General features: G+C 38.3%; 1 protein-coding gene across 47 annotated transcripts in view; it reads right to left on the reverse strand.

The window, feature by feature from the left end:
• Positions 1-18,705, reverse strand: part of LOC105489121 (protein tyrosine phosphatase receptor type D) — a 2,338,800-nt gene that overhangs the window by 233,195 nt on the left and 2,086,900 nt on the right. The window lies entirely within an intron of this gene.

Here is an 18,705-nt window from a genome sequence, read left to right on the forward strand (position 1 = left end):
TGCAGCCTCCCAAAGTCCTAGGATTATGGGCATGAGCCGCCGCACCTGGCTATACTACGGTTTTTCTGAAGAACTGATTTGTTTTTATGTTATGGACATGGTGCATCTGTGTCACAGGTTCCCTCTTTCTCACTTCTGGATCTGTTAGGAGATTTGGAGCTAAAATTGTGGCTTATTTAGCAAAGGCACAGAAGTCCATGGCATGGACCGTATGCGCATTCCAACTGTACTCCTAACATTAACCTGTCTTACTACAAAATTTTCCTGCTCCACTGTCATACCATTTTATCTTGGTATGTGAAACATTCCTCCATAAACCGTATCTCTTTAAAATAAAGTTATAATAGATACAGGCATAAATATTGTAGATATGACCTTTTAAAAATATATTATGTACAAAAGTGATGATCTAAAAGATGTCAGTACAGGTCCAAATGAATCCACATTTCCCATAACAGTCCGAGAAATCTTAAAGTTACCTGAATTTATGATAAACTAAAAACAATAAACTTATTAAAGTGAGCTTATCAGAAAGGATATAAAAAACTTAATTTAATAAACACTAACTTAAAGGAAAAAATAAAGGAATAAAGAAATAAAGATAGGGTCAAATAGACATAGTGGGCCAGGCATGGTCCCAGCACTTTGGGAGGCCAAGGTGGGCAGATTGCCTGAGCTCAGGAGTTTAAGACCAGCCTGGACAACATGGTGAAAACCAGTCTCTACAAAATATATAAAAACTAGCCGGGTGTGGTGGCATGTGCCTGTAGTACCAGCTACTCTGGGGGCTGAGGCAAGAAAATTGCTTGGGCCCAGGAGGTTGAGGCTACAGTGAGCCATGTTCACACCACTGCACTCCAGCCTGCGTGATGAGGTGAGATCCTATCTCAAAAAAAAAAAAAAAAAAAAGTGACTATTATTTCTACTTTAGAAAAGTCATAGGCATTGGATTTAATTCCATTATCAGCCCATGATAAAACTGATAAATATCATAAAGATATATACCCACACAAAAATACATATATAATTATGTGTGGATATGTATGTTTGTACAAAGCACATTTTTACATTACTTGCAGAAAATTAAAATCACGTTTAATAAACATTAAATAGCACGGTATTATTTGTTAAACTTAACAAATACTTATTGAACACCTCTCAGACTCTCTGTGTAAAACATTGCTCAGTACCTGACAGCTCCAAAAACAGTCCCTCGAAAGTTGTACCATGTAAGGTGAAAACGTGCATGTGAACACAGAAAATGTGTCAACTAATCAAACCTTAAGGGAGCACAGGGGTGAATAATGATTTTGCTGGAGATCGAAGAAGGTAAGTCTAAGAGCGTGAATATAATTTTGATAGAAATGTAGTAAAGGGCCTTGAAGGCACAGGGAAAAGTATAATCTAAGGTCCAGGAAAAATTAAATAAATGAGAGGTGGATTCAGGGTGAAATGTGGCTACTGTTTGAATGTTTTTGTTTGGGGAGAGGGGTAGGAAGACAGTGTGCAAAGTCTGTGGAAGGATGATGCAAAGATGGCTGGCCAGGTCCAACTGTGAGAAGCTGGAAAGAATCTGGGGTTCATTTGTTAGGTTGTATGTGCATGGAGCTGGATTTTTTTTTTTGAGAGAGAGATTTTCACTCTGTCACCCAGGCTGTACTGCCATGGCACAATCTCAGCTCACTGTAACCTCACCCTCCCAGGTTCAAGCGATTCTTGCGCTTCAGCCTACCAAGTATATGGGACTCCAGGCACGCACCACCAAACCCGGCTAATTTGGGTATTTTTAGTAGAGATGGGGTTTCACCATGTTGGCTACGCTGTTCTCAAACTCCTGACCTCAAGCGGTCTGCCTGTCTCGTACTCCCAAAAGTGCTGGCATTACAGGTGTGAGCCACTGCGCCCAGCTGGAGCTGGATTCTTTTTTTTCAGACCGAGTTTTGCTCTTGTTGCCCAGGCTGGCGCACAACCGCGCGATCTCGGCTCACCGCAACCTCCGCCTCCCAGGTTCAAGCAATTCTCCTGCCTCAGCCTCCCAAGTAGCTGGGATGACAAGCATGCGCCACCATGCCCGGCTATTTTTGTATTTTTAGTAGAGATGAGGTTTCCCCATGTTGAGGCTGGTCTCGAATTCCTGACCTCATGTGATCCGCCCGCCTCGGCCTCCCAAAGTGCTGGGATTACAGGCATGAGCCACCGCGCCTGGCCAGAGCTGGATATGTTTAACCAAGAAAGTAAAAGAAAAATCTTCACATTCTAAAAAGCAATCTGTCAATGGAGTGCAGTGATGGGGGACAAAGAGAAAGCCCAGTTAGGTAGTTACTCTATTCGTTTAAATGTGAGATGATGAAGTCTATGTGTAGATATAACATGTAATTATAATTATGATCACTGGAAGAGAAAAGAAGAGATGAGTTAGACACATATTGGAGAACCATTCCACCAGTTTTAGGAAGTATTCATTTTACTTAAGGAAAAATGGGGTAAGAGTCAGTGTCAAGTTTCTAGTCTCTCAGTTCCTTCGTGAATGACGGTAGGTCGGCAGGCAGGGATGATGTCACTAATATAAAAGACACAAGAAGAGACACAGAAAGGTCAAGATTTGTGTTTCTTTCATATGAAAGTGACAGCTGGAATCATGTAGATGGATGAGATGACCCAGCAAAGAATTTACAGTGAGCAGAGTATGGGAAATAGCCATATTTAGGGGGTTTTGCAATGTTCCAAGTATGTTTTTCACATTTTGCATATTCCTATTAAATAACCAAAAGGGATAAGAGGAATTATACTATTTTACATTGTAGATTTTAAACATAGAGAAAAATACGTGTGGATATTTGCGTTGTGAGGAGGGGCATATGAGAAAGTAATGCAACTTTGAGAGGGGAGATGAAGTAAAAAAAAGTAAACACAAGATATAAACCCCAAGGGAAATTATTTAAATAGGAAATATAAAATTATTCAAATTGTAAATTATCCAGGAAAAACACCCAATAATTCTAACGGTAGCTTAGGATATTGAGCCAATTTTTAAAAAATCATTACAAAAGAAGACACTATTCTTAACTCTTGCTTCAAGCCATGCAATCAGACAAAAAGGGTGCCATTTCAGGCTCTTTCATTTAGAGTATCTATATTCAGATCTCCATTCACATAGTTCCTGGCATGAAGCATCTGAAAGAAGATTAAAATTAATGTAGGAGTGCAACATTAACACAAACATCACTGATTAACTTGAACTGAACCAAGCTCAAAGCAAAAGCCATAACAGGGAATCAGTCAGGATTGAAAAGAACAAATAGAAGACTTCTTTAGTTTTCACTGTATTCCCCAAGAATTTGGAAAATTTTAAGGCCCAATCTACATTATTAGGAAAACAAAAAGTTGTTTTTCATTTTCTATTGGTTTATGATTGCTCTAGCATTTTAAATAGGCCTACATTCCAACATAAATATTGTCATGTTCCTAAGATTAGTACAGGTATCTTACATGTATATGGTACCTCCCAAATTTGAAGTGTCATATTAAATGATTTAATGCATGTATGGCACTCAAAAGTAGATTTGTCATATAGTAAATACTTTAAAATTTTACTATTATTACCACTACTGCTGCCGCTACTGCTACTACTAGATTGTATGAAATTAATAGTAAAATCAAAACTATATTCTGCATTATTTATTATAATTAGTTGCCCTGAAATATCTTTAGGCTCTCAAAATCTCAGTTGTTTAAATGACCTACTGGATAACGTATCTACCATACACACAAAGAGACACGTATGTGCCTATGTGCACACATATGCTCCAACATAATTTGTGGAAAGAGTAGCATCAAATTGAAGAAGAGATCATGATTTTCAATCATCTAAATAAATCTAAATCCATATCCAAGAGAAACCTAGAAATAGGGTATAATGTAACTGATAGTATAAAAGCTCAGTCCTAAGATTTTTTAATAAATCCATTGGCCCTATAGTCTACAACTTTAACTTTGAGAACTCCTGACAAGAACACCCAAGCAGATCCAGTGGTCAACTGTTCTTTTGTACAGGCCTGGGTCAGGCTCTTTAGACTAGAGAAATAAGAACGCAATAGCACCAAGGCAGGGTATGAAAAGAATATTCTCTTCATGGGCCTGTCTTCAACAGTGAGCTTATGCTATAGCTCTCATAACAATTATTCTTCATCAACAACAGCATCCCAGTTCTGCATTAACAGTGCGATTGAATAGATTTCACTCCTGGCATTCCCATGATCTCATAATGGCAAATCCCTATGAAAACAAATGGTAAGACTATCACTTAGGGGTGGTTTTTGCTCAACAGCTATTTTATTCCCTTGGAGCATTTTATCTTTCTTCATAATTATATCAAAGGATACATTTCTAATAACTGGTAAGCCCTTCCTTAAGTGACTTTAACCTCTGTAGGCATTGGGTCCCATGACCCATAGCACAAACATATTTTGTAATTAAAATTTTTTTCAATTTCAGAAGCCACTGAGGAAATGTTCTGCTTTATATAATTGTTCTCCATTAAGTGACATTTAATATGAAAATGTTCATAATTTAAACCCATTTAATCTCATCCTTATATGCTTCATACCTCATTTTTTTTTTCCCTCTTTTCAACAATCAAAACCCTATTACAGATACGAGAGTATACGGCAGGTCTTTTTTCTTTCTCTTTTCCTTTTTTTAAATAAAGACTAATAGTTCTTAAATTTAGAAGACTAACAAGGATGCAAGAGTGATACAATTTTTCAGCAGCCTGAAGTACCAGTCATTTTAAGTAGCTTCAGATCACAACCTGTGAGGGAAATAGCATGATCATTTTCAATCACTTCATCATGAAGGAGAACCATTAACTAGTTTTAACTGGAAATTGCTAACAACACTTTTATAAAGTTTATAGGTATAATAATTCAATTTTCCAAACATAATGAAGAAAGTCCACAAAATGTTGACTATGAGGACCAAAGCAACCTCTTTTTGCCTAGAATAAACCTTCACAGACTTTATCAACATATAATCAGCAGAATCAAGCCTGGAATAGATCAAACCAGAAATGTGATCCAGTCATCCTGTTCCAATTAAAGAAAGGACCATGTGTTGAACTAAGCAAATAAGTGTAGATAAAATAATCTATGTTGGGATTTGAGAACAACTTTTCTGGTTGTACTTCAATTGTAGCTAAGATTCAAGTTGAAAACAATGACTGGCAATACATCCCCCTTCCCATCATTTATTTTAAAGGAAGCTATCAATGACCTGGACCAGGGGCCTGTAACCATCACCTTGCTTTTGCCAGGCGATGGTCACAGGCACCTCCTTGCAGGGTTTCTAACGGAAGACAGAACTGACCTATTACTAATAACCACAACCCTAGCAAAATCCAAATCCAAACCCCATCTACACACAAAACTGAGAATAGGAAAAGTCAGCAGATCTTTGGAAAGTACAGGGTTCTTTCTCTCTGGGAAAAATCATTGTAGGTTTGGGGGTGCCTGTCAAAAAGGCAAAGTATTAGCAGGTTTCTCTTCTTGCTGTGTCAGAGCTGACCAGCATGGGAGAGTTTTTGACAGAGTATGACGTGTGTTTTTGGATTTGGTATCCACTTTTCTCCCAGAGCGCTGTATAAAGAAGCCTCAGTGAGGTGCATGGAAAGAGGACAGAGGCATTCACACCAACCACCTTCACTGTACTCTTCAGAGGATGAAGCAGCAGCCCTGGGAGACTTCTTGCAGCTTCAGGAGAAGATTAACGATGAAGGGAGGCCAAGCAAACAGGCAATCCAGCCAGCGACCAGATCAGGTAGGCAGCACAATGGCTGGGACTGAATATGGATGATGACCCTTCTCTGAGGTGTTCACGAGCAATGCCGGAGGCAGGAGGAAGCCAAATACAGCCCCGAGAATACCTACCCTCGCTTCACTCTCTGTGGTGGACTGAAAATGGTCATGAACTTAATTCTGAGTTGGCTATATGACTTGCTTTTGACAATGAGGCATTAGTAAATGTGTCACAAGTAGATACTTGGCAAGTCACTGAGCACTGGGGTTGCTTGTGAGCCCCATGACTACCACTGTGTGACCAACACTTCCGGAGACCAATTGCCTCTGTTGCTAGAGCCAACAGCATGCCACATCCCAGACACATTCCACATTACGCAGCCATAGTTACCCTGCCACATGACCACAGATCCATGAGAGAGACAGTGTAAATCACTTGAACTGACCCAGACTGGAATAACTGCCCAGCTGAACCACAGAATATGAAGAATCACTAGAATGGCTGCTGGGTTAAATTTGTTATAACCAAGAGTTTTGAGCAAAACACCAGTGACCTGCTTTGCAAAGTATATTATGGCACCCTACAGATTACAACTAAACTCAGATCCCGAATCAACTTAAAAATGCTATGACACATATTTTGTTAAACTGCGCCTTTATAGAAATATTAGAGAAAGACAAAAAGGAAAACACAAAGAGTAGAAAGCCCTGTAGGGAAGCAGAAAATAGTCAGTGTAGAGTTGCTCTGACCTCAAGCAGTTTGAAAGAGCTCACACAATGCGCCTGAGTCCCCTGGAGTAGCATGAAAAAATGGAGCAATTTGCTTTACTTTCATGTATCTTCTGATATGTTGAAGTAGTTGAATGCATTAATTCCATTCTAAATTAATTAAGTCAATCTTTCATTTATCAATCGTTTATTGGACACTTACCCTATGCAATCAACTATACCATCTAATAGGAGACAGTAATAATAAATAAGAAAGCTATAGAAAAGAAATGAGAGAGGGGAACTGGAGTGTACCTTTATGACAGGTACACAACTGGGCATTCTAAAATGCATGTTCTCATCGCTTCTCAGCCTTTTGGCTAAGATCAAGTGTCTAAAATATATGTTCTCTTTTTCTAACCATAAAGCCCTATAAGAACTTTCTTCTTATGCTCAGAGAAAGTATATAACCCGATTTTAATAAGCTATGACCTTTCTGTTTGCCTGAAAATTCTATCCTAACTTACGGAGATGGACCACCTACAGTATGGTACAAGAAAGAAGGGGGCCAGTCTCCTGCGAAATTCAGAGAGAAAAAGACCACAGGTTGGCCGGGCGTGATGGCTCACACCTGTAATCCCAGGATTTTGGGAGGCTGAGGTGGGGAGATCATGAGGTCTGGAGTTTGAGACCAACCCGGTCAACACGGTGAAACCTCCTCTCTACTAAAGATACAAAAACTTAGCCAGGCGTGGTATCGCACGCCTGTAATTCCAGCTACTTGAAAGGCTGAGGCAGTAGAATCACTTGAAGCCAGGAGGTGGAGGTTGCAGTGAGCCAAAATCACGCCATTGTATTCCAGCCTGGGCGACAGGGCAAGACTCTGTCTCAAACAAAACAAAACAACCCACAGATTATAGTTGGGGAAGGAAGGATTTAAAAAAATAAATAAAAGCTTTGTTAACAAGGAGGATTCTGAGTTATGAAGAAGAGAAATAAATCTGATATTGCTAGAAATAGAAAAAATGATTATTCTCATGTTTTGATATCACAGAAATGGATTTTAATATAGAAATATTTTAAATATGGGAAAGTAAAAAGTAGGGGAAAAGTCCTTGTTCTTCCTCTAAATGAGCTATAAATAAATATCCTTTGGGTCAAGGAACTCAAACTTGGAGTGTGGCATGTACTGGGAACACAGAGCGGTATATGACCAGTCTAGAAAAAGAAGAAAAGTGGTTTGACTGACAAAGAGGCCATCCTAAGTCCAACTGTGACACATTAATAGGCTAAGAAATGGACTTTGAGTGCCAGGCTATTGAAGCAGATTTAGATGGCTAGGTATAAACAGAAATTCAATTTTATAATTATTCTGCTAAAAAACGGAAAGCTAATCCTGGGATAGGAATTCATTCACTGTCCAACATATTTGTTTATTTTGACCTGTTGGTCCAAGCACTGTAGGGGTGTCAGAGAAATATATGAAGCTGCACACTGAGGCCCGCAAACCCCATAAAACACTAACATATTTGTGTTTTTATATGCTTTCTATCATTTTTACAGGCTTTGGTGTGGGAAGAGTAAGGTGATCCAGGATCAGAGTCCATCAAGTTGAAACTTAAGTCTCTTTGTACCTATGAGTATATACGACTTACCTATTGAAAATCCAATTATGTATATATACACTATATATATAAAATTGTTCCTCCAGATGCTTGCTTCTAATTTGCGAAATGTTACTTTATCAAGAGAATAACGTTTCTCCTACTATTATTTACTAATTTCCCAGAATAAGTCAGATGCCTCCTCAAATATTTAAGACTCAAAGGGGCCAGGTGTGTTGGCTCATGTCTGTAATCACAGCAATTTGGGAGGCTGAGGTGGGAGGATCACTTGAACCTAGGAGCCTGAGACCAGCCTGCGCAACGTGGTGAGACCCCATCTGTATAAAAAGACTTTTAAAAATTAGCCAAGCATGACAGTGTGTGCCTGTGGTCCCAGCTACTCAGGAGACTGAGGTGGGAGGATCGTGTGAGCACAGGAGGACGAGGCTGCAGTGAGCTGTAATTGCGCCACTGCACTCCAGCCTGGCCAACAGAGAAAAAAAAGAAAAGACTAAAAGGGAGTAACAGCAAACAAACTCTTACTTGGTGATGACCCACATGTTAGCTTTGGGAAGCTGAGAGTGAATGCAGAAGATTTTTATGTGAGTCCATGTGTATTTCCCCTTGGATAATCTGATGTTAAACACTAAATTCACATTTCTCAGAGAAACACTGGCTTTAAATGGCAGCAATATCATCATGCCGCCTTCTGGCCTTTTATCATCTTCCTTTGGACATCTCTCCAAAATGGGATATTGTTTTTATTTTAGACACAACTTAGAATGCAGTTTCCTATAGTCAGGCAGGGACAATGAGGATGTCAATGAAATCTGAAGTAAGGGGAAGGATGGTTTGTCTACATCTAGAAAGAGAGTCTACACGTGTAGGGGAAGCACTGGAGCACAGATTGCAGATGGACTGAAAGTGGGCAACAAATAAGAAGACTGATCAACGTTCCACTGGACCACAGGTCAAGGTCCATCCTGGACTTTATATTGCACCCTTGGGGAAGCATGGGAGTACAGAAATGGGTCAGGGCAGATGCAGATCAGTGAAGACATCTTCATTTCTCTGATGTGGAACAAGGATAGATGGATGTAAAAAATATGTCTTGGCAGATCTGGAAAAAGCATGCTACCCTTTGGGAAAACATCTGGGCTGTTATATTGTTTTACAGCACAGAAGGCAAGAATTTCAAGCTCTCCCGCCCAGCTTAAGACTTCTGTCATTCTTACACTACTCTGTCACTGAGAAAGCTAAAAATTTATTCAAAGGTCTCTTCAATGAAATGCAGATTAAAGGCATTTTGTGCATCTAAGTCTGGTCTCTTAGGCGGCATTTAACTTTACTATGTCCAGAGCATATGTCAGAACTAATTTGGGTCATGTTTGATTACTCACCATGGGTCAAAGTCGAAATTCCGTTGCAAAACACCAGAATAAACTTAACCATGAATGTTTTTCTAACAGTCTGTGACGAAATGTGTAATATACACTAACAACAACAAAAATCTGTGGCCAATCATGGACTTTCTAATCCTTGGAAATGGCTGAAAGTATATAAAGGATATTTAAAGGCTACCAAAATATACTGTGTTGAAAGTATTTAATTACCAAAGGCTAAATGTACATCTGCATGTATACTTACTTGCGTATTTTATATTTCTTTGTATATCTGTTAGAATAAATATGCATTTAATTAATATAACCATGCATTTCTTTCCTATCCAAGGAATCCACTATCATATATACAAGGGTTCACTATATTATAAGAGGTCACTTTCACTATATGTGTATATATACACTATATGTGTACACTATACATATATGTGTATATGCATATGTGCATATATATATAAATTTATTAATTTGTAGGTATACATATCAAGAAATAAGGAAATAAACATAGAAGTAAAGATCATTTTCTGCTTACTTAAGTTTACTATAATTTTTTTGTTTCCTTTATGCCACCATTATAAATTTGGAGAACGTTTTACTAATTGTGAAGCCTGAAAAAAAATTATGTAACTAATTAATCTATTATTTCTGCTACAATAAGTGAGCCTTTGATTCTTTTCCCAATATAGAAATAATGATGTGTGTCAGACAATTTTAAAAAATGAGAGGTGCAGAGAGACAGACAAAGCAAGCCTTGCCTTCCTACCTAGGTTTGACTGTTTTGAACTTTAAATACTCAAGCATTTCCTCCAGGATCGGTAATTAGCTATTTCCTCATGCAAACAGAGACAATTAAAGATGCTTTATTTTCTTCCTCTATATCTTCTCTCCTTTTTGTTTTTCATTCGGCCTTGCCAGGCAGAATAAACATGAGCTGAGTCACCTGTACTGTTTCCTAATAGTGATTCATCACCAAGAAGCAGTAACACAGTCTCTCCCTCCTTTCTTCCCTCTCAGGATGTGGTGCCAACAAGGCAAGTCTCACAGAGCCACGCCACATGCCACATCCTAACCTTGGATTCGCCATCTAGCACCTCCCAGAGAGCTGAAATAGCCTGGACATCTTTCAGGCCTGCTCTGATGGAGAGCTCAGAAATAGCCTTTTCACATGTGTCAGATTTTCATCTCTCTGAAATGTATAGTTAAACAGTTTTCATGGCAGGCCAGATTAAGCCTAGAACCTAGCCAGTCAACTGGCTTGGGCTATTGTACAAAACTTTGTCTAATAAAAAATGTCTATTATTTTAGGACAGCTGTCATCATTACCCATTTAGTTTATAGTATGTGAGTGTTCATATTAATGTTACCAAAATAGGGTGAACTTCCTTTATAACACCTTATCTTACATGTAATCATGATTTGACTTACATGCAATGGCGAACTGAAACAAAATGGCAATTGCCACAAAATGGTGCTTGGCGTTCTAAAAAAATTCAAATTTACTCGAAATTCCTTTAGAGGCAATATATACTCATCAGAACTTATCAATTGACTAAATATGAAGCACTCAAAATACATTTAATAATTTAATAATAATATTCACAAGAAGTACAACTGTGTTTAAAATCTGAATGACTGGCCCACATTTACATATAGTCTAATAGTTAACTGAAGTTTTACTTGTTTCTATTTCTTTTAAGCCAAATTGTTTTTATTCTGACTGAGATGACATAATATTTTAATTTTCCCAGAAAAGAAAAAATTAATGAAGAAAAAAATCAACAAAAATACAGTTAGAAGAAATAAGTTCTAGTATTCAATAGTACAGTAGAAAAATTATACTTAGCAGTAATTCGTTGTTTATTTTAAAAGCGTGAGAAGAAATGAATTATAATGGTCTCAACACAAAGATAAATGTTTGCAGTGATAAATATCCCAGTTATCCTAATTTGATTGTACACTGTATACAGATATCGAAATATCACATATACCCCTCAAATATGAACTATTATATATCAATTTAAAAATTCGAATGTTCATATTGTGTCATGTGCAATCAAATTTTACTTAATGCAATGCACTATCACTTTAAAACCTGCTCTTGAGCTAGGTTTATGCTTATTTCACCTGAATAGAGAAACCAGAAGTTATCATCCTTAAACACCATCCTTTGTGGATGTTCCCACCAGGAGGACAAAGTAATAAATTTCAGTTCTCAAGGATGAGAAACCCAACAGATTCACTCCTTTTCTGCACACAAAACCATGCTGGCAATAGTCCCAAAGCCTAAGCTTCAGTCACAACTTTAAGAAACGTGCTATAAAGTGGGACTGCAAAAGAATCCCTCTATCACCTTTGAAACTGATACCTGTGTTGACTGCTTGAGCCCATCAGTTTAGCTCTCACAGCTTTCATTTACTAGCCCATGAGAAGTCACATTCAAAGAACACCATTTCGACTCTCAAAGAACATTATCAATGTACATGGATAGCTTCTAACTTCATAAGGTGTTTCTCTCTACCTAGAGCAATTAACATTAATTTGCAGAATAGTGTCTATTGAAAACCAATGTGTATCTCCAACAAAGTAATAGTGTATTGATTTCATTCCTACTATCTTCAACTGTATCATTAACAAGAATGTCTTAGGAAAGTCTATATGCGGTAAGCAAGAAAGATAGCAGAATGTCAAGGGAGATGTAAATCCAAAACTGATTTTACTTCTTTTCTTAGTGATGAAAGAAATATGTTTTAAGCTTGCCTCAATTCATATAACCTTAAAAGTAATCATTCAGCTTTTTGTGGGTTTATTATTATTTGAACAATGTTTGTAATCTCTCAATTCAAAAAATTATAATCTGTACATGTAGATCAACCAAGTTATAAAACTGAGATGAATTTTTAAACTCCATGCAAATCATTAAGAGATAACATGATCTATCTGGCCATAACCAAGTTTAAAACTTTGTTGATAACAAGGCCAAATGCAAAATGGGGGGAGTGGAAGAAAACAACACAGGTAATTTAGACAGGGGCAAGTCAAATGATCAGTACCAACTTAAAATATATGTATTATATATCTATACACACACACACACACATATACATACACCCTGTTTCACTGTCAAGGCTCTTTCATATTAAGAGTAATCAACATATAATTAAATTTTTAAAAATGTATGTATAGATGAGTATCCAGCTATATAACCCTGCAGAGGAGCTGAACAAAGTCATTCAGTAAATTGCAGATGATATAGCAATGGAAAGGATGAATTACCTTTGCAGTTATCTTCCCACACCCAACCATTAAACAAACAGGACCCTTTAAAGACTTCACGTAAACTGTGGTTTCTCAAAGTGATGCACTTATCAAGCTGTGCCTGTATAAGGAGCATAAAATGTTCCTCACAACAGGGGTTACCCAGTGTTTAGAAGGAAATCTTTACTGGTAAATGCATCTGTCTTTCTGATGTTACAGTTTATAGGCTGGATTCAAATGACAAATTCTTCAGCACTCTTTAGCATAAGTGTAAATAAAGATGCAGAAAGGCATTCCTTAAAACAAAACAAAACTAAACTAAACTAAACTAAAAAAAACAAACACTCCATAGCCGTGGTGATGATAATGAAAGGAGGCAGTCCAATGCCAAATCAGATGGGGGAGGATCCCCATTTAAATCCCACCTCCAAGCTGAAGACAGTTTAAAGCCTGAAAGCCAAGCTAAAAATTAAATCCCTGGACCAGACTGAGAACCCGTCTTCCCATTTGTTGCACTTTCCTCTGATTGATCCCCACCCTTCATCTATTTTACTTACCCTTACCCTTTCCTAATTGGTTTTCTATACCGTCCTGCCCACCTTTGAGTGGTGTCTTTGATTTAATCTTTTTTGAATATTCACATACCAATCAGCACGTACTCCTCATTCTGAGTTCATAAAAAGCCCCAGACCCAGCCATACTGAGAAAAAACTGAAAGGGCAGGGAATCCTCCCACCCCAGCCCTACCCCCCACTGAGAGCTGTTTCATTGTTCAATAAAATTCTTCTCCGCCCATCCTCACCCTTCAACTGTCAGCCTACCCTCATTTTTCTTGGACACAGGATAAGAGCTCAGGAACCCCCAAATGTGGGTACAAGCTATAATACAGGTGGGCTAGGGAGCACCCAGCTCAACCATGGGCCTGGCGGGTGTGCAAGCCAGACTCAGTGGACCGACTGCCTCCAGCAGCATTCCCAGGGCTGAGCGAGGTTGGGGTGGGGGTGGGGGTGGGGGTGGACAGTGGGGGCACATCACCAGCTGGAACATCGCAAATGGACTCAGAAAATTCCTGCATCAGTGATACATAAATTCAAATTTCAAAAATTCATTATTTTAACAAAGTCTTTAGGAAAGGATCCTTGGATTTTTTTCCCCCCATTCAGGAGTGGTGTTGGCACCACTGAAAAGGGTAAGGGTAACGCTTGAGATGTCTAAATATACATACATATTTATATATATTTAGTGATCTAAATGTTTCCAGTGCCAAAGTTAGATGCTCTGCAAAACTACAACTCCTTTAAAGGCCATTCATCTTGAAAAAAATGCACGTCACATCACCAGAATGTTACTTATAGTCCTACTAGAGTTTTAAAAGATAAGTTTCTTAAAGACCTATCATTTAACCACAAACTGGGAATAACCGAATATCAATTGGAAATGCTGTTAAATGGAAACAAATGTAACTGATACATTTGAAGCAAGAGGAGATTGAAGATGAAGGTATGTACCCCAAATGGTGACAGTGACAGATTCTGATTTTCCCATTTTAACAGAATTTCCTATAGGCATCAATAAGCAATAAGGTTAATAAAATAGTTCTGTTGTAAAAGTACTGAAGACTCATTATCTGGGCTCTCAATTCTCATTCTTCAGTGTACTTAGCTTCATAAAACTTTAAGCTAAATCTATATTCTATAAAACACATATGACAATATTACTTACATTGTTTGTCACCTTTCTCTGTAAGATTAAAAATTAAGTATTTTTTGAAAACTTCTCAGTTCATGGCTTGATTTTTCATTCTCATAATAATTTATTTTTATTTTTTTGAGACAAGGTCTCATTTTGTCATGCAGACTGGAGTGCAATGGTGCAATCTCAGCTCCTCGCAACCTTGACCTCTCAGGTTCGAGTGATCTTCCCACCTCAGTCTCCCAAGTAGGTGGGACTACAGGCATGTGCCGCCATGCCTGGCTAATTTTTTATATTTTTTGTAGAGACGGGGTTTCACCATGTTGCCCAGGCTGGTTTCGAACTCCTGAGCTCAAGTGATCCACCTGCCTCAGCCTCCTAAAGTGCTAGGATTACAGGCCAGAGCCACTGTGCCTGGCCAATAATATGTTTTGAGGAGAAAATTTTAATGCAATGTAGGTCATCATTAGGATTCATAGTTTTGGTGTTGTAGCTGAAAAATATTTCCTAATCCAATTTGCAAATATTTTCTTTCCTCTTTTTTTTTTTTTTATTTTGCAGAGGTTTTATGGTATTATGATTTACATTTAGATCCGTGAGTTAATTTTTATATCTGGTGCAAAGTATGAGTCAAACTTAGTGTCTTTTGCATATGGGCACCCACTTTTTCTAGCGCCAGTTGTTGAAAAGGCAGATGAGTAGATAAATAAACTGATCTATCCATGTAATGGAATACCATTTGGCAATAAATAATAAACTACTGATATGTTAAACAACATGAGTGAATATAGAAATAATTAGTCTGAGTGTCAGCTTGGCACAAGAGTATACACATTGCAGGATACCATTTATATAAAATTCTACAATAAAAATTAATGTATAGTGACAGGGTGATGACTGTTTGCCTGTGAAGTATATTGGTGAGGCTACAGAAGAGACGGCCAAGAGGGAGGAATTACAAGTGTGGTGAGGTTTCGCAGGTCTATGCATATGTCAAAACTATCAGACTATGGTTTTAGATATGTGCAGTTGATCACATATCAATTATATGTCAATAAATATCTATACATATATACACACATATGCATATACAGACTGTCTCCCACTTACTAAGTTTTGATGTAGAATTTTCTTTTTCTTTCTTTTTTTTTTTTGAGACGATTCTTGCACTGTCACCCAGGCTGGAGTGTAGTGGTGCGATCTCAGCTCACTGCAACCTCTGCTCACGGGTTCAAGCAATTCTCCTGCCTCAGCCTCCCAAGTAGCTGGGACTACAGACGCGCACCACCACACCTGGTTAATTTTGTATTTTTAGTAGAGATGGGGTTTCACCATATTGGCCAGGCTGGTCTTGAAGTCCTGACCTTGTTATCCACCCGCCTTGACCTCCGTCACCAGGCTGGAATGCAGTGGCACAATCTTGGCTCATTGCAACCTCTACCCTCTGGGTTCAAGTGATTCTTGTGCCTCAGCCTCCAGAGTAGCTGGGACTACAGGCATGTGCCATCACACCCAACTAAGTTTTTGTATTTTTAGTAAAGATCGGGTTTCACCATGTTAGACAGGCCAGTCTTGAACTCCTGACCTCAAGTGATGTGCCTCGCACACACACAATCAGCGCACGCGCACACAAACACACACACACACACACACACAAACACAATCAGGAGTGTTTCAATAATCTTTTCAAAATAATAGTTGACATTCAGGCCGGGCACGGTAGCTTACGTATGTAATCCCAGCACTTTGGCAAGCTGGAGGTGGGCAGATCACCTGAGGAGTCTGAGTTTGAGACCAGCCTGGTCAACATGGTGAAACTCCATCTCTACTAAAAATACAAAAAAATTAGCCAGATGTGGTAGCGCATGCCTCTAATCCCACTACTCAGGGGCTGAAGCAGGAGTATTGCTTGAACTCAGGAGGCAGAAGTTGCAATGAGCCGAGATCGTGCCACTGCACTACAGCCTGGGCAACAGAACCAGACTCTCTCTCAAAAAAATAAAAAGTTGACATTCACGATCAAGTCACGTTACATTGATCTTGATTGGACAAGAATCTCCGGAAATTTTTGTTTATCCAAATGCATATGTAGGTATGGTGGTTGGTGTGCATTTGCTTATGCGGGGGAAGAGTCTAAGAAAGTTTTTTTAAAGGGCCTAAATAATCTAAGCAAAATAAATATTCATCTATGCTAGCCACATTGTAAGTGTTAAAATGGAAAGAAATCATGAGATTAGCAAAATGTAGCCACTGGCTGGATAAAAATCCTCCGCAAAATTTGCCTCTAGAAATACAAAAGCTCCTTCACTGAAAAATGTCCTCAAATGTAATTATGAAGCTACTCACAAAATTAGAATTAAAAACTCAATGACGGGGAGAAACAAAAATGTGGCCATGTAATCTGCTCCCCACTCATGGAGTTTTGAGCTAACCGCAGTGGTTCTGAGTATAAGAAATCACGGTCACAGGAATAGGGAGGAAGTGTGGGAAGGGTTGGGCTGGGGAACTTAAGAGCTTACACTGCCAGATATGACAACTCTTCGCACAATGAAGTTTGATATGTAATCAATTGCTATTTTAAATTTGACCTTTTTTTCCCTAGAATAGTAATTTCCTATACCACTATTTTCATGTGAGAACCATATTTGGTTGCTTAAGAAATAAACTATTAATTCACTACCCACAGAAAGGATAACATTCATTTGTTATCAAATACTAAGTGCCGCACATTGCATTAGACTTGAATTTGAAATGTAATTCCTATGCACGACTAGTGTTTCAGGAAACACTTGCCTCCCATATTTTCTCCCCTTGATACTTCACATTTTAAATCTATGTTGCCACCATAGGTACATTTGGCTTTTAAATACTGGAAATACCATACTTGACATAAACATTCTAGAAAAAAGAGCACATCTAGAATGGTCATCAAGAGGAAGAAAAAAAGAAGAAAATACAACAAACAATTCAGTTTCTTCCATTAATTATAAATTTAAACTGCTAAACACATCCTAAAATATTTCATCTTTCTGGCTAATTGTTCTGCATGGTTTATGAGATGCTTATCATAAATAACTGGGGTAGGTTACTCATCAAAGTTTTATTATTAATAGCATTAATAGCTATTAATACCCTTTTGGAACCATGGTATATTATAGAAATAGAAAGTCGCAGTTCAAATGCTTTTTGTATATAGAGAGAAAACAAGCAGACAAATTTTATGAGATTTCAGGTACCTTAGGACTGGTTTTGAAGTATTATAGATCAAATACGTGAAGGTTATACACTAGGGCTCCCAGGTAAGCTGGTATAGAACAAAATCACCAGTGGAAGAGAAACTGAAAATACTTCCACTGAAAAGATATACACTGAATGTAAAATGTGTATGTGTGTGTGTGTGTGTGTGTGTGTATATATATATATATGGCAAGTTTCATTTATAGACCAATGCATTCTCTTTGGCAGGGGTAGTTTTTTAAGCTACTGTTACAAACATATGAAGAGGGGTGTATGCAGGAGAACTGTTTGCTCTAGGGTTAGGTGTATTTCTACTTCAAAAAGCCAGCCAGCCAAAAAATTGCTGTTTCAAAATCTGTACGAATAGCTGAGCCTCTCTGTTTTCTTCACTCATGTTCCCAAGAAACAGAGAGACTAGGATACTTGGGAGTTATATCTCTTATTTGGCTGTTTGAACTGTAAGCCTAACAGCATATCAAAATCTGATCATTAAACCCTCCTATTTTGATAATATCCTCAGTATGAAACAGCTTAGTGAAAGACCGAGGTTGGCCCTGATGGCATGTTCATGACAGCCATAACTTCACCTCTGAGTAGGGCAAGAGTTGAAGGAACAGATCTGAGTAGCTCACCAGTAGCTCTCACTAACTGAAGCTTCTGGAGGGCAGGACTATTCAATTTATATTTGATCCTCAGTGCCTAGCACTGAGACTGAAATATGTGAGACACTCAGGATTATTCACCAAATAAAAAAGGAATCAAATTCATATCCATTGTGAGTTACCCAGAAACTACACATTTGAAGATAAAAAGTGATTCTAAACGTAGTTCCAGCCCGTTCCTGTTAAAAACTCTAGACAAGGTATACCAGTGGCCAAATGTTGTAGCTCTCAAAACGTCTCCAGCCTGGACACTGCCTTGGGTAGATGTGGTCATCAGTTCTGGTTGCCGCTCCCAGTAAAAACTTCATTCCTGATTTGGGGTTTTCTTATCACCTGAAATACCCTTTGCAAGGTA

Source organism: Macaca nemestrina, chromosome 14, assembly GCF_043159975.1.
Source record: "Macaca nemestrina isolate mMacNem1 chromosome 14, mMacNem.hap1, whole genome shotgun sequence".
Taxonomy (NCBI): domain Eukaryota; kingdom Metazoa; phylum Chordata; class Mammalia; order Primates; family Cercopithecidae; genus Macaca; species Macaca nemestrina.